The sequence below is a fragment of the Scyliorhinus torazame genome, unplaced genomic scaffold (genome assembly GCF_047496885.1).
Source record: "Scyliorhinus torazame isolate Kashiwa2021f unplaced genomic scaffold, sScyTor2.1 scaffold_246, whole genome shotgun sequence".
Lineage (NCBI taxonomy): Eukaryota > Metazoa > Chordata > Chondrichthyes > Carcharhiniformes > Scyliorhinidae > Scyliorhinus > Scyliorhinus torazame.
Window position 1 is genome coordinate 55,001 of NW_027307973.1, and position 16,932 is coordinate 71,932.

General features: G+C 57.2%; 22 non-coding genes across 22 annotated transcripts in view; all 22 read right to left on the bottom strand.

Annotated features, from left to right (window-relative positions):
• The window catches only part of LOC140405948 (5S ribosomal RNA), a 119-nt gene extending 25 nt beyond the window's left edge, over window positions 1–94 (bottom strand). The window contains exon 1 of the ribosomal RNA XR_011938906.1: window positions 1–94. This exon is cut by the window's left edge and continues 25 nt beyond it. This is a non-coding gene — a ribosomal RNA (5S ribosomal RNA).
• Window positions 95–788: 694 nt separating this feature from the next.
• LOC140406083 (5S ribosomal RNA) lies at window positions 789–907 on the bottom strand. The gene has a single exon (XR_011939017.1). It is a non-coding gene; the product is annotated as a 5S ribosomal RNA (ribosomal RNA).
• A 690-nt stretch (window positions 908–1,597) lies between these two features.
• LOC140406084 (5S ribosomal RNA) lies at window positions 1,598–1,716 on the bottom strand. The gene has a single exon (XR_011939018.1). It is a non-coding gene; the product is annotated as a 5S ribosomal RNA (ribosomal RNA).
• Window positions 1,717–2,410: 694 nt separating this feature from the next.
• On the bottom strand, window positions 2,411–2,529 carry LOC140406085 (5S ribosomal RNA). Its single transcript, XR_011939019.1, has one exon. It is a non-coding gene; the product is annotated as a 5S ribosomal RNA (ribosomal RNA).
• Window positions 2,530–3,223: 694 nt separating this feature from the next.
• Window positions 3,224–3,342, bottom strand: LOC140406086 (5S ribosomal RNA). Its single transcript, XR_011939020.1, has one exon. It is a non-coding gene; the product is annotated as a 5S ribosomal RNA (ribosomal RNA).
• A 690-nt stretch (window positions 3,343–4,032) lies between these two features.
• LOC140405931 (5S ribosomal RNA) lies at window positions 4,033–4,151 on the bottom strand. The gene has a single exon (XR_011938889.1). It is a non-coding gene; the product is annotated as a 5S ribosomal RNA (ribosomal RNA).
• A 690-nt stretch (window positions 4,152–4,841) lies between these two features.
• On the bottom strand, window positions 4,842–4,960 carry LOC140405943 (5S ribosomal RNA). The gene has a single exon (XR_011938901.1). It is a non-coding gene; the product is annotated as a 5S ribosomal RNA (ribosomal RNA).
• Window positions 4,961–5,654: 694 nt separating this feature from the next.
• Window positions 5,655–5,773, bottom strand: LOC140405949 (5S ribosomal RNA). The gene has a single exon (XR_011938907.1). It is a non-coding gene; the product is annotated as a 5S ribosomal RNA (ribosomal RNA).
• Window positions 5,774–6,467: 694 nt separating this feature from the next.
• Window positions 6,468–6,586, bottom strand: LOC140406087 (5S ribosomal RNA). Its single transcript, XR_011939021.1, has one exon. It is a non-coding gene; the product is annotated as a 5S ribosomal RNA (ribosomal RNA).
• A 690-nt stretch (window positions 6,587–7,276) lies between these two features.
• Window positions 7,277–7,395, bottom strand: LOC140406089 (5S ribosomal RNA). The gene has a single exon (XR_011939023.1). It is a non-coding gene; the product is annotated as a 5S ribosomal RNA (ribosomal RNA).
• Window positions 7,396–8,089: 694 nt separating this feature from the next.
• Window positions 8,090–8,208, bottom strand: LOC140406090 (5S ribosomal RNA). Its single transcript, XR_011939024.1, has one exon. It is a non-coding gene; the product is annotated as a 5S ribosomal RNA (ribosomal RNA).
• A 690-nt stretch (window positions 8,209–8,898) lies between these two features.
• LOC140406048 (5S ribosomal RNA) lies at window positions 8,899–9,017 on the bottom strand. Its single transcript, XR_011939000.1, has one exon. It is a non-coding gene; the product is annotated as a 5S ribosomal RNA (ribosomal RNA).
• A 694-nt stretch (window positions 9,018–9,711) lies between these two features.
• On the bottom strand, window positions 9,712–9,830 carry LOC140405996 (5S ribosomal RNA). Its single transcript, XR_011938952.1, has one exon. It is a non-coding gene; the product is annotated as a 5S ribosomal RNA (ribosomal RNA).
• A 694-nt stretch (window positions 9,831–10,524) lies between these two features.
• Window positions 10,525–10,643, bottom strand: LOC140406091 (5S ribosomal RNA). Its single transcript, XR_011939025.1, has one exon. It is a non-coding gene; the product is annotated as a 5S ribosomal RNA (ribosomal RNA).
• Window positions 10,644–11,337: 694 nt separating this feature from the next.
• LOC140406092 (5S ribosomal RNA) lies at window positions 11,338–11,456 on the bottom strand. Its single transcript, XR_011939026.1, has one exon. It is a non-coding gene; the product is annotated as a 5S ribosomal RNA (ribosomal RNA).
• A 690-nt stretch (window positions 11,457–12,146) lies between these two features.
• LOC140405903 (5S ribosomal RNA) lies at window positions 12,147–12,265 on the bottom strand. The gene has a single exon (XR_011938862.1). It is a non-coding gene; the product is annotated as a 5S ribosomal RNA (ribosomal RNA).
• A 694-nt stretch (window positions 12,266–12,959) lies between these two features.
• Window positions 12,960–13,078, bottom strand: LOC140406004 (5S ribosomal RNA). Its single transcript, XR_011938960.1, has one exon. It is a non-coding gene; the product is annotated as a 5S ribosomal RNA (ribosomal RNA).
• Window positions 13,079–13,517: 439 nt separating this feature from the next.
• LOC140406093 (5S ribosomal RNA) lies at window positions 13,518–13,636 on the bottom strand. Its single transcript, XR_011939027.1, has one exon. It is a non-coding gene; the product is annotated as a 5S ribosomal RNA (ribosomal RNA).
• A 694-nt stretch (window positions 13,637–14,330) lies between these two features.
• LOC140406094 (5S ribosomal RNA) lies at window positions 14,331–14,449 on the bottom strand. The gene has a single exon (XR_011939028.1). It is a non-coding gene; the product is annotated as a 5S ribosomal RNA (ribosomal RNA).
• A 694-nt stretch (window positions 14,450–15,143) lies between these two features.
• LOC140405938 (5S ribosomal RNA) lies at window positions 15,144–15,262 on the bottom strand. Its single transcript, XR_011938896.1, has one exon. It is a non-coding gene; the product is annotated as a 5S ribosomal RNA (ribosomal RNA).
• Window positions 15,263–15,956: 694 nt separating this feature from the next.
• On the bottom strand, window positions 15,957–16,075 carry LOC140406005 (5S ribosomal RNA). Its single transcript, XR_011938961.1, has one exon. It is a non-coding gene; the product is annotated as a 5S ribosomal RNA (ribosomal RNA).
• Window positions 16,076–16,514: 439 nt separating this feature from the next.
• On the bottom strand, window positions 16,515–16,633 carry LOC140406095 (5S ribosomal RNA). The gene has a single exon (XR_011939029.1). It is a non-coding gene; the product is annotated as a 5S ribosomal RNA (ribosomal RNA).
• Between the last annotated feature and the right edge of the window lie 299 nt (window positions 16,634–16,932).

The following is a 16,932-nucleotide window of genomic DNA, read 5'->3' on the forward strand; positions in this document are numbered from 1 at the left end:
GCGGTCTCCCATCCAAGTACTAACCAGGCCTGAGTCTGCTTAGCTTCCGAGATCAGACGAGATCGGGCGTTTTCAGACTAGTATGGCCACAGGCATCTGCAGCACCGTCTTCTCGCCTATTCAAGTTGGCCACCCTAGCACCCTCGCCACTTCTTCTTTCCGGTTGTTTTCAATTTTTTCTCTCTCTTTTTCTACTTCTACTTCTACTTCTCCTCCTCTTTCTCTCCTTCTCCTGCTAATTCTAGCCTATATGCCTGATACTCGCTCCCCTTCATGCCGTCCCCACCTAGCTCTCTTTTTTCTTCTCCACCTCCCCAAGGAAAACTGCAAGCCCCGCCCACCTCACACCAGCCTGCCGCCTGCACGCTGCTGCCTTTCCACATTGCAACGCTGCGCACTTCTCTCAGCACAGCCAGCACAAGGGTCAGGCAGGCAATGCAAGCCAGCTCTCTCTTCCTTCGCTTTCCACACCAGCCCCAATGCCACAACTTGCATTCATGCGGCGCCTTCAGGCTAGGAGAGAGAACGTCCTGCCGACACACTGGCTTGCGGCCACACGGGCCAGCTGGCGTGCCCATCAAAGTGCAGCACGCCAAGGCACACAACCGTGCTGCGTTGCAAAGGCCCGGCAAAGCTGCAGCAGCTGAATGGCCCGACCAAGCCGCCTGCCTGAGTTGAGCCCGCAGGCAAGTGTTGGGAGGAATGGCGAGGACGCAGAGAGCAGCAAAAGGTTGGCCTGCCTCTGGTGTGGAGAGTGCTTGGCGTGAGCAGTCACTGCTGGCCGCAAAAGCCTACTGCACCTGGTATTCCCAGGCGGTCTCCCATCCAAGTACTAACCAGGCCTGAGTCTGCTTAGCTTCCGAGATCAGACGAGATCGGGCGTTTTCAGACTAGTATGGCCGTAGGCATCTGCAGCACCGTCTTCTCGCCTATTCAAGCTGGCCACCCTAGCACCCTCGCCACTTCTTCTTTCCGGTTGTTTTCAATTTTTTCTCTCTCTTTTTCTACTTCTACTTCTACTTCTCCTCCTCTTTCTCTCCTTCTCCTGCTAATTCTAGCCTATATGCCTGATACTCGCTCCCCTTCATGCCGTCCCCACCTAGCTCTCTTTTTTCTTCTCCACCTCCCCAAGGAAAACTGCAAGCCCCGCCCACCTCACACCAGCCTGCCGCCTGCACGCTGCTGCCTTTCCACATTGCAACGCTGCGCACTTCTCTCAGCACAGCCAGCACAAGGGTCAGGCAGGCAATGCAAGCCAGCTCTCTCTTCCTTCGCTTTCCACACCAGCCCCAATGCCACAACTTGCATTCATGCGGCGCCTTCAGGCTAGGAGAACGTCCTGCCGACACACTGGCTTGCGGCCACACGGGCCAGCTGGCGGGCCCATCAAAGTGCAGCACGCCAAGGCACCCAACCGTGCTGCGTTGCAAAGGCCCGGCAAAGCTGCAGCAGCTGAATGGCCCGACCAAGCCGCCTGCCTGAGTTGAGCCCGCAGGCAAGTGTTGGGAGGAATGGCGAGGACGCAGAGAGCAGCAAAAGGTTGGCCTGCCTCTGGTGTGGAGAGTGCTTGGCGTGAGCAGTCACTGCTGGCCGCAAAAGCCTACTGCACCTGGTATTCCCAGGCGGTCTCCCATCCAAGTACTAACCAGGCCTGAGTCTGCTTAGCTTCCGAGATCAGACGAGATCGGGCGTTTTCAGACTAGTATGGCCGTAGGCATCTGCAGCACCGTCTTCTCGCCTATTCAAGCTGGCCACCCTAGCACCCTCGCCACTTCTTCTTTCCGGTTGTTTTCAATTTTTTCTCTCTCTTTTTCTACTTCTACTTCTACTTCTCCTCCTCTTTCTCTCCTTCTCCTGCTAATTCTAGCCTATATGCCTGATACTCGCTCCCCTTCATGCCATCCCCACCGAGCTCTCTTTTTTCTTCTCCACCTCCTCAAGGAAAACTGCAAGCCCCGCCTACCTCACACCAGCCTGCCGCCTGCACGCTGCTGCCTTTCCACATTGCAACGCTGCGCACTTCTCTCAGCACAGCCAGCACAAGGGTCAGGCAGGCAATGCAAGCCAGCTCTCTCTTCCTTCGCTTTCCACACCAGCCCCAATGCCACAACTTGCATTCATGCGGCGCCTTCAGGCTAGGAGAGAGAACGTCCTGCCGACACACTGGCTTGCGGCCACACGGGCCAGCTGGCGGGCCCATCAAAGTGCAGCACGCCAAGGCACACAACCGTGCTGCGTTGCAAAGGCCCGGCAAAGCTGCAGCAGCTGAATGGCCCGACCAAGCCGCCTGCCTGAGTTGAGCCCGCAGGCAAGTGTTGGGAGGAATGGCGAGGACGCAGAGAGCAGCAAAAGGTTGGCCTGCCTCTGGTGTGGAGAGTGCTTGGCGTGAGCAGTCACTGCTGGCCGCAAAAGCCTACTGCACCTGGTATTCCCAGGCGGTCTCCCATCCAAGTACTAACCAGGCCTGAGTCTGCTTAGCTTCCGAGATCAGACGAGATCGGGCGTTTTCAGACTAGTATGGCCGTAGGCATCTGCAGCACCGTCTTCTCGCCTATTCAAGCTGGCCACCCTAGCACCCTCGCCACTTCTTCTTTCCGGTTGTTTTCAATTTTTTCTCTCTCTTTTTCTACTTCTACTTCTACTTCTCCTCCTCTTTCTCTCCTTCTCCTGCTAATTCTAGCCTATATGCCTGATACTCGCTCCCCTTCATGCCATCCCCACCGAGCTCTCTTTTTTCTTCTCCACCTCCTCAAGGAAAACTGCAAGCCCCGCCTACCTCACACCAGCCTGCCGCCTGCACGCTGCTGCCTTTCCACATTGCAACGCTGCGCACTTCTCTCAGCACAGCCAGCACAAGGGTCAGGCAGGCAATGCAAGCCAGCTCTCTCTTCCTTCGCTTTCCACACCAGCCCCAATGCCACAACTTGCATTCATGCGGCGCCTTCAGGCTAGGAGAGAGAACGTCCTGCCGACACACTGGCTTGCGGCCACACGGGCCAGCTGGCGTGCCCATCAAAGTGCAGCACGCCAAGGCACACAACCGTGCTGCGTTGCAAAGGCCCGGCAAAGCTGCAGCAGCTGAATGGCCCGACCAAGCCGCCTGCCTGAGTTGAGCCCGCAGGCAAGTGTTGGGAGGAATGGCGAGGACGCAGAGAGCAGCAAAAGGTTGGCCTGCCTCTGGTGTGGAGAGTGCTTGGCGTGAGCAGTCACTGCTGGCCGCAAAAGCCTACTGCACCTGGTATTCCCAGGCGGTCTCCCATCCAAGTACTAACCAGGCCTGAGTCTGCTTAGCTTCCGAGATCAGACGAGATCGGGCGTTTTCAGACTAGTATGGCCGTAGGCATCTGCAGCACCGTCTTCTCGCCTATTCAAGCTGGCCACCCTAGCACCCTCGCCACTTCTTCTTTCCGGTTGTTTTCAATTTTTTCTCTCTCTTTTTCTACTTCTACTTCTACTTCTCCTCCTCTTTCTCTCCTTCTCCTGCTAATTCTAGCCTATATGCCTGATACTCGCTCCCCTTCATGCCGTCCCCACCTAGCTCTCTTTTTTCTTCTCCACCTCCCCAAGGAAAACTGCAAGCCCCGCCCACCTCACACCAGCCTGCCGCCTGCACGCTGCTGCCTTTCCACATTGCAACGCTGCGCACTTCTCTCAGCACAGCCAGCACAAGGGTCAGGCAGGCAATGCAAGCCAGCTCTCTCTTCCTTCGCTTTCCACACCAGCCCCAATGCCACAACTTGCATTCATGCGGCGCCTTCAGGCTAGGAGAACGTCCTGCCGACACACTGGCTTGCGGCCACACGGGCCAGCTGGCGGGCCCATCAAAGTGCAGCACGCCAAGGCACCCAACCGTGCTGCGTTGCAAAGGCCCGGCAAAGCTGCAGCAGCTGAATGGCCCGACCAAGCCGCCTGCCTGAGTTGAGCCCGCAGGCAAGTGTTGGGAGGAATGGCGAGGACGCAGAGAGCAGCAAAAGGTTGGCCTGCCTCTGGTGTGGAGAGTGCTTGGCGTGAGCAGTCACTGCTGGCCGCAAAAGACTACTGCACCTGGTATTCCCAGGCGGTCTCCCATCCAAGTACTAACCAGGCCTGAGTCTGCTTAGCTTCCGAGATCAGACGAGATCGGGCGTTTTCAGACTAGTATGGCCGTAGGCATCTGCAGCACCGTCTTCTCGCCTATTCAAGCTGGCCACCCTAGCACCCTCGCCACTTCTTCTTTCCGGTTGTTTTCAATTTTTTCTCTCTCTTTTTCTACTTCTACTTCTACTTCTCCTCCTCTTTCTCTCCTTCTCCTGCTAATTCTAGCCTATATGCCTGATACTCGCTCCCCTTCATGCCGTCCCCACCTAGCTCTCTTTTTTCTTCTCCACCTCCCCAAGGAAAACTGCAAGCCCCGCCCACCTCACACCAGCCTGCCGCCTGCACGCTGCTGCCTTTCCACATTGCAACGCTGCGCACTTCTCTCAGCACAGCCAGCACAAGGGTCAGGCAGGCAATGCAAGCCAGCTCTCTCTTCCTTCGCTTTCCACACCAGCCCCAATGCCACAACTTGCATTCATGCGGCGCCTTCAGGCTAGGAGAACGTCCTGCCGACACACTGGCTTGCGGCCACACGGGCCAGCTGGCGGGCCCATCAAAGTGCAGCACGCCAAGGCACCCAACCGTGCTGCGTTGCAAAGGCCCGGCAAAGCTGCAGCAGCTGAATGGCCCGACCAAGCCGCCTGCCTGAGTTGAGCCCGCAGGCAAGTGTTGGGAGGAATGGCGAGGACGCAGAGAGCAGCAAAAGGTTGGCCTGCCTCTGGTGTGGAGAGTGCTTGGCGTGAGCAGTCACTGCTGGCCGCAAAAGCCTACTGCACCTGGTATTCCCAGGCGGTCTCCCATCCAAGTACTAACCAGGCCTGAGTCTGCTTAGCTTTCGAGATCAGACGAGATCGGGCGTTTTCAGACTAGTATGGCCGTAGGCATCTGCAGCACCGTCTTCTCGCCTATTCAAGCTGGCCACCCTAGCACCCTCGCCACTTCTTCTTTCCGGTTGTTTTCAATTTTTTCTCTCTCTTTTTCTACTTCTACTTCTACTTCTCCTCCTCTTTCTCTCCTTCTCCTGCTAATTCTAGCCTATATGCCTGATACTCGCTCCCCTTCATGCCACCCCCACCGAGCTCTCTTTTTTCTTCTCCACCTCCTCAAGGAAAACTGCAAGCCCCGCCTACCTCACACCAGCCTGCCGCCTGCACGCTGCTGCCTTTCCACATTGCAACGCTGCGCACTTCTCTCAGCACAGCCAGCACAAGGGTCAGGCAGGCAATGCAAGCCAGCTCTCTCTTCCTTCGCTTTCCACACCAGCCCCAATGCCACAACTTGCATTCATGCGGCGCCTTCAGGCTAGGAGAGAGAACGTCCTGCCGACACACTGGCTTGCGGCCACACGGGCCAGCTGGCGTGCCCATCAAAGTGCAGCACGCCAAGGCACACAACCGTGCTGCGTTGCAAAGGCCCGGCAAAGCTGCAGCAGCTGAATGGCCCGACCAAGCCGCCTGCCTGAGTTGAGCCCGCAGGCAAGTGTTGGGAGGAATGGCGAGGACGCAGAGAGCAGCAAAAGGTTGGCCTGCCTCTGGTGTGGAGAGTGCTTGGCGTGAGCAGTCTCTGCTGGCCGCAAAAGCCTACTGCACCTGGTATTCCCAGGCGGTCTCCCATCCAAGTACTAACCAGGCCTGAGTCTGCTTAGCTTCCGAGATCAGACGAGATCGGGCGTTTTCAGACTAGTATGGCCACAGGCATCTGCAGCACCGTCTTCTCGCCTATTCAAGTTGGCCACCCTAGCACCCTCGCCACTTCTTCTTTCCGGTTGTTTTCAATTTTTTCTCTCTCTTTTTCTACTTCTACTTCTACTTCTCCTCCTCTTTCTCTCCTTCTCCTGCTAATTCTAGCCTATATGCCTGATACTCGCTCCCCTTCATGCCGTCCCCACCTAGCTCTCTTTTTTCTTCTCCACCTCCCCAAGGAAAACTGCAAGCCCCGCCCACCTCACACCAGCCTGCCGCCTGCACGCTGCTGCCTTTCCACATTGCAACGCTGCGCACTTCTCTCAGCACAGCCAGCACAAGGGTCAGGCAGGCAATGCAAGCCAGCTCTCTCTTCCTTCGCTTTCCACACCAGCCCCAATGCCACAACTTGCATTCATGCGGCGCCTTCAGGCTAGGAGAGAGAACGTCCTGCCGACACACTGGCTTGCGGCCACACGGGCCAGCTGGCGTGCCCATCAAAGTGCAGCACGCCAAGGCACACAACCGTGCTGCGTTGCAAAGGCCCGGCAAAGCTGCAGCAGCTGAATGGCCCGACCAAGCCGCCTGCCTGAGTTGAGCCCGCAGGCAAGTGTTGGGAGGAATGGCGAGGACGCAGAGAGCAGCAAAAGGTTGGCCTGCCTCTGGTGTGGAGAGTGCTTGGCGTGAGCAGTCTCTGCTGGCCGCAAAAGCCTACTGCACCTGGTATTCCCAGGCGGTCTCCCATCCAAGTACTAACCAGGCCTGAGTCTGCTTAGCTTCCGAGATCAGACGAGATCGGGCGTTTTCAGACTAGTATGGCCGTAGGCATCTGCAGCACCGTCTTCTCGCCTATTCAAGCTGGCCACCCTAGCACCCTCGCCACTTCTTCTTTCCGGTTGTTTTCAATTTTTTCTCTCTCTTTTTCTACTTCTACTTCTACTTCTCCTCCTCTTTCTCTCCTTCTCCTGCTAATTCTAGCCTATATGCCTGATACTCGCTCCCCTTCATGCCGTCCCCACCTAGCTCTCTTTTTTCTTCTCCACCTCCCCAAGGAAAACTGCAAGCCCCGCCCACCTCACACCAGCCTGCCGCCTGCACGCTGCTGTCTTTCCACATTGCAACGCTGCGCACTTCTCTCAGCACAGCCAGCACAAGGGTCAGGCAGGCAATGCAAGCCAGCTCTCTCTTCCTTCGCTTTCCACACCAGCCCCAATGCCACAACTTGCATTCATGCGGCGCCTTCAGGCTAGGAGAACGTCCTGCCGACACACTGGCTTGCGGCCACACGGGCCAGCTGGCGGGCCCATCAAAGTGCAGCACGCCAAGGCACCCAACCGTGCTGCGTTGCAAAGGCCCGGCAAAGCTGCAGCAGCTGAATGGCCCGACCAAGCCGCCTGCCTGAGTTGAGCCCGCAGGCAAGTGTTGGGAGGAATGGCGAGGACGCAGAGAGCAGCAAAAGGTTGGCCTGCCTCTGGTGTGGAGAGTGCTTGGCGTGAGCAGTCACTGCTGGCCGCAAAAGCCTACTGCACCTGGTATTCCCAGGCGGTCTCCCATCCAAGTACTAACCAGGCCTGAGTCTGCTTAGCTTCCGAGATCAGACGAGATCGGGCGTTTTCAGACTAGTATGGCCGTAGGCATCTGCAGCACCGTCTTCTCGCCTATTCAAGCTGGCCACCCTAGCACCCTCGCCACTTCTTCTTTCCGGTTGTTTTCAATTTTTTCTCTCTCTTTTTCTACTTCTACTTCTACTTCTCCTCCTCTTTCTCTCCTTCTCCTGCTAATTCTAGCCTATATGCCTGATACTCGCTCCCCTTCATGCCACCCCCACCGAGCTCTCTTTTTTCTTCTCCACCTCCTCAAGGAAAACTGCAAGCCCCGCCTACCTCACACCAGCCTGCCGCCTGCACGCTGCTGCCTTTCCACATTGCAACGCTGCGCACCTCTCTCAGCACAGCCAGCACAAGGGTCAGGCAGGCAATGCAAGCCAGCTCTCTCTTCCTTCGCTTTCCACACCAGCCCCAATGCCACAACTTGCATTCATGCGGCGCCTTCAGGCTAGGAGAGAGAACGTCCTGCCGACACACTGGCTTGCGGCCACACGGGCCAGCTGGCGTGCCCATCAAAGTGCAGCACGCCAAGGCACACAACCGTGCTGCGTTGCAAAGGCCCGGCAAAGCTGCAGCAGCTGAACAGCCCGACCAAGCCGCCTGCCTGAGTTGAGCCCGCAGGCAAGTGTTGGGAGGAATGGCGAGGACGCAGAGAGCAGCAAAAGGTTGGCCTGCCTCTGGTGTGGAGAGTGCTTGGCGTGAGCAGTCACTGCTGGCCGCAAAAGCCTACTGCACCTGGTATTCCCAGGCGGTCTCCCATCCAAGTACTAACCAGGCCTGAGTCTGCTTAGCTTCCGAGATCAGACGAGATCGGGCGTTTTCAGACTAGTATGGCCGTAGGCATCTGCAGCACCGTCTTCTCGCCTATTCAAGCTGGCCACCCTAGCACCCTCGCCACTTCTTCTTTCCGGTTGTTTTCAATTTTTTCTCTCTCTTTTTCTACTTCTACTTCTACTTCTCCTCCTCTTTCTCTCCTTCTCCTGCTAATTCTAGCCTATATGCCTGATACTCGCTCCCCTTCATGCCGTCCCCACCTAGCTCTCTTTTTTCTTCTCCACCTCCCCAAGGAAAACTGCAAGCCCCGCCCACCTCACACCAGCCTGCCGCCTGCACGCTGCTGCCTTTCCACATTGCAACGCTGCGCACTTCTCTCAGCACAGCCAGCACAAGGGTCAGGCAGGCAATGCAAGCCAGCTCTCTCTTCCTTCGCTTTCCACACCAGCCCCAATGCCACAACTTGCATTCATGCGGCGCCTTCAGGCTAGGAGAACGTCCTGCCGACACACTGGCTTGCGGCCACACGGGCCAGCTGGCGGGCCCATCAAAGTGCAGCACGCCAAGGCACCCAACCGTGCTGCGTTGCAAAGGCCCGGCAAAGCTGCAGCAGCTGAATGGCCCGACCAAGCCGCCTGCCTGAGTTGAGCCCGCAGGCAAGTGTTGGGAGGAATGGCGAGGACGCAGAGAGCAGCAAAACGTTGGCCTGCCTCTGGTGTGGAGAGTGCTTGGCGTGAGCAGTCTCTGCTGGCCGCAAAACCCTACTGCACCTGGTATTCCCAGGCGGTCTCCCATCCAAGTACTAACCAGGCCTGAGTCTGCTTAGCTTCCGAGATCAGACGAGATCGGCCGTTTTCAGACTAGTATGGCCGCAGGCATCTGCAGCACCGTCTTCTCGCCTATTCAAGTTGGCCACCCTAGCACCCTCGCCACTTCTTCTTTCCGGTTGTTTTCAATTTTTTCTCTCTCTTTTTCTACTTCTACTTCTACTTCTCCTCCTCATTCTCTCCTTCTCCTGCTAATTCTAGCCTATATGCCTGATACTCGCTCCCCTTCATGCCGTCCCCACCTAGCTCTCTTTTTTCTTCTCCACCTCCCCAAGGAAAACTGCAAGCCCCGCCCACCTCACACCAGCCTGCCGCCTGCACGCTGCTGCCTTTCCACATTGCAACGCTGCGCACTTCTCTCAGCACAGCCAGCACAAGGGTCAGGCAGGCAATGCAAGCCAGCTCTCTCTTCCTTCGCTTTCCACACCAGCCCCAATGCCACAACTTGCATTCATGCGGCGCCTTCAGGCTAGGAGAGAGAACGTCCTGCCGACACACTGGCTTGCGGCCACACGGGCCAGCTGGCGTGCCCATCAAAGTGCAGCACGCCAAGGCACACAACCGTGCTGCGTTGCAAAGGCCCGGCAAAGCTGCAGCAGCTGAATGGCCCGACCAAGCCGCCTGCCTGAGTTGAGCCCGCAGGCAAGTGTTGGGAGGAATGGCGAGGACGCAGAGAGCAGCAAAAGGTTGGCCTGCCTCTGGTGTGGAGAGTGCTTGGCGTGAGCAGTCTCTGCTGGCCGCAAAAGCCTACTGCACCTGGTATTCCCAGGCGGTCTCCCATCCAAGTACTAACCAGGCCTGAGTCTGCTTAGCTTCCGAGATCAGACGAGATTGGGCGTTTTCAGACTAGTATGGCCGTAGGCATCTGCAGCACCGTCTTCTCGCCTATTCAAGCTGGCCACCCTAGCACCCTCGCCACTTCTTCTTTCCGGTTGTTTTCAATTTTTTCTCTCTCTTTTTCTACTTCTACTTCTACTTCTCCTCCTCTTTCTCTCCTTCTCCTGCTAATTCTAGCCTATATGCCTGATACTCGCTCCCCTTCATGCCACCCCCACCGAGCTCTCTTTTTTCTTCTCCACCTCCTCAAGGAAAACTGCAAGCCCCGCCTACCTCACACCAGCCTGCCGCCTGCACGCTGCTGCCTTTCCACATTGCAACGCTGCGCACTTCTCTCAGCACAGCCAGCACAAGGGTCAGGCAGGCAATGCAAGCCAGCTCTCTCTTCCTTCGCTTTCCACACCAGCCCCAATGCCACAACTTGCATTCATGCGGCGCCTTCAGGCTAGGAGAGAGAACGTCCTGTCGACACACTGGCTTGCGGCCACACGGGCCAGCTGGCGTGCCCATCAAAGTGCAGCACGCCAAGGCACACAACCGTGCTGCGTTGCAAAGGCCCGGCAAAGCTGCAGCAGCTGAATGGCCCGACCAAGCCGCCTGCCTGAGTTGAGCCCGCAGGCAAGTGTTGGGAGGAATGGCGAGGACGCAGAGAGCAGCAAAAGGTTGGCCTGCCTCTGGTGTGGAGAGTGCTTGGCGTGAGCAGTCACTGCTGGCCGCAAAAGCCTACTGCACCTGGTATTCCCAGGCGGTCTCCCATCCAAGTACTAACCAGGCCTGAGTCTGCTTAGCTTCCGAGATCAGACGAGATCGGGCGTTTTCAGACTAGTATGGCCGTAGGCATCTGCAGCACCGTCTTCTCGCCTATTCAAGCTGGCCACCCTAGCACCCTCGCCACTTCTTCTTTCCGGTTGTTTTCAATTTTTTCTCTCTCTTTTTCTACTTCTACTTCTACTTCTCCTCCTCTTTCTCTCCTTCTCCTGCTAATTCTAGCCTATATGCCTGATACTCGCTCCCCTTCATGCCGTCCCCACCTAGCTCTCTTTTTTCTTCTCCACCTCCTCAAGGAAAACTGCAAGCCCCGCCTACCTCACACCAGCCTGCCGCCTGCACGCTGCTGCCTTTCCACATTGCAACGCTGCGCACTTCTCTCAGCACAGCCAGCACAAGGGTCAGGCAGGCAATGCAAGCCAGCTCTCTCTTCCTTCGCTTTCCACACCAGCCCCAATGCCACAACTTGCATTCATGCGGCGCCTTCAGGCTAGGAGAGAGAACGTCCTGCCGACACACTGGCTTGCGGCCACACGGGCCAGCTGGCGTGCCCATCAAAGTGCAGCACGCCAAGGCACACAACCGTGCTGCGTTGCAAAGGCCCGGCAAAGCTGCAGCAGCTGAATGGCCCGACCAAGCCGCCTGCCTGAGTTGAGCCCGCAGGCAAGTGTTGGGAGGAATGGCGAGGACGCAGAGAGCAGCAAAAGGTTGGCCTGCCTCTGGTGTGGAGAGTGCTTGGCGTGAGCAGTCACTGCTGGCCGCAAAAGCCTACTGCACCTGGTATTCCCAGGCGGTCTCCCATCCAAGTACTAACCAGGCCTGAGTCTGCTTAGCTTCCGAGATCAGACGAGATCGGGCGTTTTCAGACTAGTATGGCCGTAGGCATCTGCAGCACCGTCTTCTCGCCTATTCAAGCTGGCCACCCTAGCACCCTCGCCACTTCTTCTTTCCGGTTGTTTTCAATTTTTTCTCTCTCTTTTTCTACTTCTACTTCTACTTCTCCTCCTCTTTCTCTCCTTCTCCTGCTAATTCTAGCCTATATGCCTGATACTCGCTCCCCTTCATGCCGTCCCCACCTAGCTCTCTTTTTTCTTCTCCACCTCCCCAAGGAAAACTGCAAGCCCCGCCCACCTCACACCAGCCTGCCGCCTGCACGCTGCTGCCTTTCCACATTGCAACGCTGCGCACTTCTCTCAGCACAGCCAGCACAAGGGTCAGGCAGGCAATGCAAGCCAGCTCTCTCTTCCTTCGCTTTCCACACCAGCCCCAATGCCACAACTTGCATTCATGCGGCGCCTTCAGGCTAGGAGAACGCCCTGCCGACACACTGGCTTGCGGCCACACGGGCCAGCTGGCGGGCCCATCAAAGTGCAGCACGCCAAGGCACCCAACCGTGCTGCGTTGCAAAGGCCCGGCAAAGCTGCAGCAGCTGAATGGCCCGACCAAGCCGCCTGCCTGAGTTGAGCCCGCAGGCAAGTGTTGGGAGGAATGGCGAGGACGCAGAGAGCAGCAAAAGGTTGGCCTGCCTCTGGTGTGGAGAGTGCTTGGCGTGAGCAGTCTCTGCTGGCCGCAAAAGCCTACTGCACCTGGTATTCCCAGGCGGTCTCCCATCCAAGTACTAACCAGGCCTAAGTCTGCTTAGCTTCCGAGATCAGACGAGATCGGGCGTTTTCAGACTAGTATGGCCGCAGGCATCTGCAGCACCGTCTTCTCGCCTATTCAAGTTGGCCACCCTAGCACCCTCGCCACTTCTTCTTTCCGGTTGTTTTCAATTTTTTCTCTCTCTTTTTCTACTTCTACTTCTACTTCTCCTCCTCTTTCTCTCCTTCTCCTGCTAATTCTAGCCTATATGCCTGATACTCGCTCCCCTTCATGCCATCCCCACCGAGCTCTCTTTTTTCTTCTCCACCTCCTCAAGGAAAACTGCAAGCCCCGCCTACCTCACACCAGCCTGCCGCCTGCACGCTGCTGCCTTTCCACATTGCAACGCTGCGCACTTCTCTCAGCACAGCCAGCACAAGGGTCAGGCAGGCAATGCAAGCCAGCTCTCTCTTCCTTCACTTTCCACACCAGCCCCAATGCCACAACTTGCATTCATGCGGCGCCTTCAGGCTAGGAGAGAGAACGTCCTGCCGACACACTGGCTTGCGGCCACACGGGCCAGCTGGCGTGCCCATCAAAGTGCAGCACGCCAAGGCACACAACCGTGCTGCGTTGCAAAGGCCCGGCAAAGCTGCAGCAGCTGAATGGCCCGACCAAGCCGCCTGCCTGAGTTGAGCCCGCAGGCAAGTGTTGGGAGGAATGGCGAGGACGCAGAGAGCAGCAAAAGGTTGGCCTGCCTCTGGTGTGGAGAGTGCTTGGCGTGAGCAGTCACTGCTGGCCGCAAAAGCCTACTGCACCTGGTATTGCCAGGCGGTCTCCCATCCAAGTACTAACCAGGCCTGAGTCTGCTTAGCTTCCGAGATCAGACGAGATCGGGCGTTTTCAGACTAGTATGGCCGTAGGCATCCTGCCGCCTGCACGCTGCTGCCTTTCCACATTGCAACGCTGCGCACTTCTCTCAGCACAGCCAGCACAAGGGTCAGGCAGGCAATGCAAGCCAGCTCTCTCTTCCTTCGCTTTCCACACCAGCCCCAATGCCACAACTTGCATTCATGCGGCGCCTTCAGGCTAGGAGAGAGAACGTCCTGTCGACACACTGGCTTGCGGCCACACGGGCCAGCTGGCGTGCCCATCAAAGTGCAGCACGCCAAGGCACACAACCGTGCTGCGTTGCAAAGGCCCGGCAAAGCTGCAGCAGCTGAATGGCCCGACCAAGCCGCCTGCCTGAGTTGAGCCCGCAGGCAAGTGTTGGGAGGAATGGCGAGGACGCAGAGAGCAGCAAAAGGTTGGCCTGCCTCTGGTGTGGAGAGTGCTTGGCGTGAGCAGTCACTGCTGGCCGCAAAAGCCTACTGCACCTGGTATTCCCAGGCGGTCTCCCATCCAAGTACTAACCAGGCCTGAGTCTGCTTAGCTTCCGAGATCAGACGAGATCGGGCGTTTTCAGACTAGTATGGCCGTAGGCATCTGCAGCACCGTCTTCTCGCCTATTCAAGCTGGCCACCCTAGCACCCTCGCCACTTCTTCTTTCCGGTTGTTTTCAATTTTTTCTCTCTCTTTTTCTACTTCTACTTCTACTTCTCCTCCTCTTTCTCTCCTTCTCCTGCTAATTCTAGCCTATATGCCTGATACTCGCTCCCCTTCATGCCGTCCCCACCTAGCTCTCTTTTTTCTTCTCCACCTCCTCAAGGAAAACTGCAAGCCCCGCCTACCTCACACCAGCCTGCCGCCTGCACGCTGCTGCCTTTCCACATTGCAACGCTGCGCACTTCTCTCAGCACAGCCAGCACAAGGGTCAGGCAGGCAATGCAAGCCAGCTCTCTCTTCCTTCGCTTTCCACACCAGCCCCAATGCCACAACTTGCATTCATGCGGCGCCTTCAGGCTAGGAGAGAGAACGTCCTGCCGACACACTGGCTTGCGGCCACACGGGCCAGCTGGCGTGCCCATCAAAGTGCAGCACGCCAAGGCACACAACCGTGCTGCGTTGCAAAGGCCCGGCAAAGCTGCAGCAGCTGAATGGCCCGACCAAGCCGCCTGCCTGAGTTGAGCCCGCAGGCAAGTGTTGGGAGGAATGGCGAGGACGCAGAGAGCAGCAAAAGGTTGGCCTGCCTCTGGTGTGGAGAGTGCTTGGCGTGAGCAGTCACTGCTGGCCGCAAAAGCCTACTGCACCTGGTATTCCCAGGCGGTCTCCCATCCAAGTACTAACCAGGCCTGAGTCTGCTTAGCTTCCGAGATCAGACGAGATCGGGCGTTTTCAGACTAGTATGGCCGTAGGCATCTGCAGCACCGTCTTCTCGCCTATTCAAGCTGGCCACCCTAGCACCCTCGCCACTTCTTCTTTCCGGTTGTTTTCAATTTTTTCTCTCTCTTTTTCTACTTCTACTTCTACTTCTCCTCCTCTTTCTCTCCTTCTCCTGCTAATTCTAGCCTATATGCCTGATACTCGCTCCCCTTCATGCCGTCCCCACCTAGCTCTCTTTTTTCTTCTCCACCTCCCCAAGGAAAACTGCAAGCCCCGCCCACCTCACACCAGCCTGCCGCCTGCACGCTGCTGCCTTTCCACATTGCAACGCTGCGCACTTCTCTCAGCACAGCCAGCACAAGGGTCAGGCAGGCAATGCAAGCCAGCTCTCTCTTCCTTCGCTTTCCACACCAGCCCCAATGCCACAACTTGCATTCATGCGGCGCCTTCAGGCTAGGAGAGAGAACGTCCTGCCGACACACTGGCTTGCGGCCACACGGGCCAGCTGGCGTGCCCATCAAAGTGCAGCACGCCAAGGCACACAACCGTGCTGCGTTGCAAAGGCCCGGCAAAGCTGCAGCAGCTGAATGGCCCGACCAAGCCGCCTGCCTGAGTTGAGCCCGCAGGCAAGTGTTGGGAGGAATGGCGAGGACGCAGAGAGCAGCAAAAGGTTGGCCTGCCTCTGGTGTGGAGAGTGCTTGGCGTGAGCAGTCTCTGCTGGCCGCAAAAGCCTACTGCACCTGGTATTCCCAGGCGGTCTCCCATCCAAGTACTAACCAGGCCTGAGTCTGCTTAGCTTCCGAGATCAGACGAGATCAGGCGTTTTCAGACTAGTATGGCCGTAGGCATCTGCAGCACCGTCTTCTCGCCTATTCAAGCTGGCCACCCTAGCACCCTCGCCACTTCTTCTTTCCGGTTGTTTTCAATTTTTTCTCTCTCTTTTTCTACTTCTACTTCTACTTCTCCTCCTCTTTCTCTCCTTCTCCTGCTAATTCTAGCCTATATGCCTGATACTCGCTCCCCTTCATGCCATCCCCACCGAGCTCTCTTTTTTCTTCTCCACCTCCTCAAGGAAAACTGCAAGCCCCGCCTACCTCACACCAGCCTGCCGCCTGCACGCTGCTGCCTTTCCACATTGCAACGCTGCGCACTTCTCTCAGCACAGCCAGCACAAGGGTCAGGCAGGCAATGCAAGCCAGCTCTCTCTTCCTTCACTTTCCACACCAGCCCCAATGCCACAACTTGCATTCATGCGGCGCCTTCAGGCTAGGAGAGAGAACGTCCTGCCGACACACTGGCTTGCGGCCACACGGGCCAGCTGGCGTGCCCATCAAAGTGCAGCACGCCAAGGCACACAACCGTGCTGCGTTGCAAAGGCCCGGCAAAGCTGCAGCAGCTGAATGGCCCGACCAAGCCGCCTGCCTGAGTTGAGCCCGCAGGCAAGTGTTGGGAGGAATGGCGAGGACGCAGAGAGCAGCAAAAGGTTGGCCTGCCTCTGGTGTGGAGAGTGCTTGGCGTGAGCAGTCACTGCTGGCCGCAAAAGCCTACTGCACCTGGTATTGCCAGGCGGTCTCCCATCCAAGTACTAACCAGGCCTGAGTCTGCTTAGCTTCCGAGATCAGACGAGATCGGGCGTTTTCAGACTAGTATGGCCGTAGGCATCCTGCCGCCTGCACGCTGCTGCCTTTCCACATTGCAACGCTGCGCACTTCTCTCAGCACAGCCAGCACAAGGGTCAGGCAGGCAATGCAAGCCAGCTCTCTCTTCCTTCGCTTTCCACACCAGCCCCAATGCCACAACTTGCATTCATGCGGCGCCTTCAGGCTAGGAGAGAGAACGTCCTGCCGACACACTGGCTTGCGGCCACACGGGCCAGCTGGCGTGCCCATCAAAGTGCAGCACGCCAAGGCACACAACCGTGCTGCGTTGCAAAGGCCCGGCAAAGCTGCAGCAGCTGAATGGCCCGACCAAGCCGCCTGCCTGAGTTGAGCCCGCAGGCAAGTGTTGGGAGGAATGGCGAGGACGCAGAGAGCAGCAAAAGGTTGGCCTGCCTCTGGTGTGGAGAGTGCTTGGCGTGAGCAGTCTCTGCTGGCCGCAAAAGCCTACTGCACCTGGTATTCCCAGGCGGTCTCCCATCCAAGTACTAACCAGGCCTGAGTCTGCTTAGCTTCCGAGATCAGACGAGATCGGGCGTTTTCAGACTAGTATGGCCGTAGGCATCTGCAGCACCGTCTTCTCGCCTATTCAAGCTGGCCACCCTAGCACCCTCGCCACTTCTTCTTTCCGGTTGTTTTCAATTTTTTCTCTCTCTTTTTCTACTTCTACTTCTACTTCTCCTCCTCTTTCTCTCCTTCTCCTGCTAATTCTAGCCTATATGCCTGATACTCGCTCCCCTTCATGCCATCCCCACCGAGCTCTCTTTTTTCTTCTCCACCTCCTCAAGGAAAACTGCAAGCCCCGCCTACCTCACACCAGCCTGCCGCCTGCACGCTGCTGCCTTTCCACATTGCAACGCTG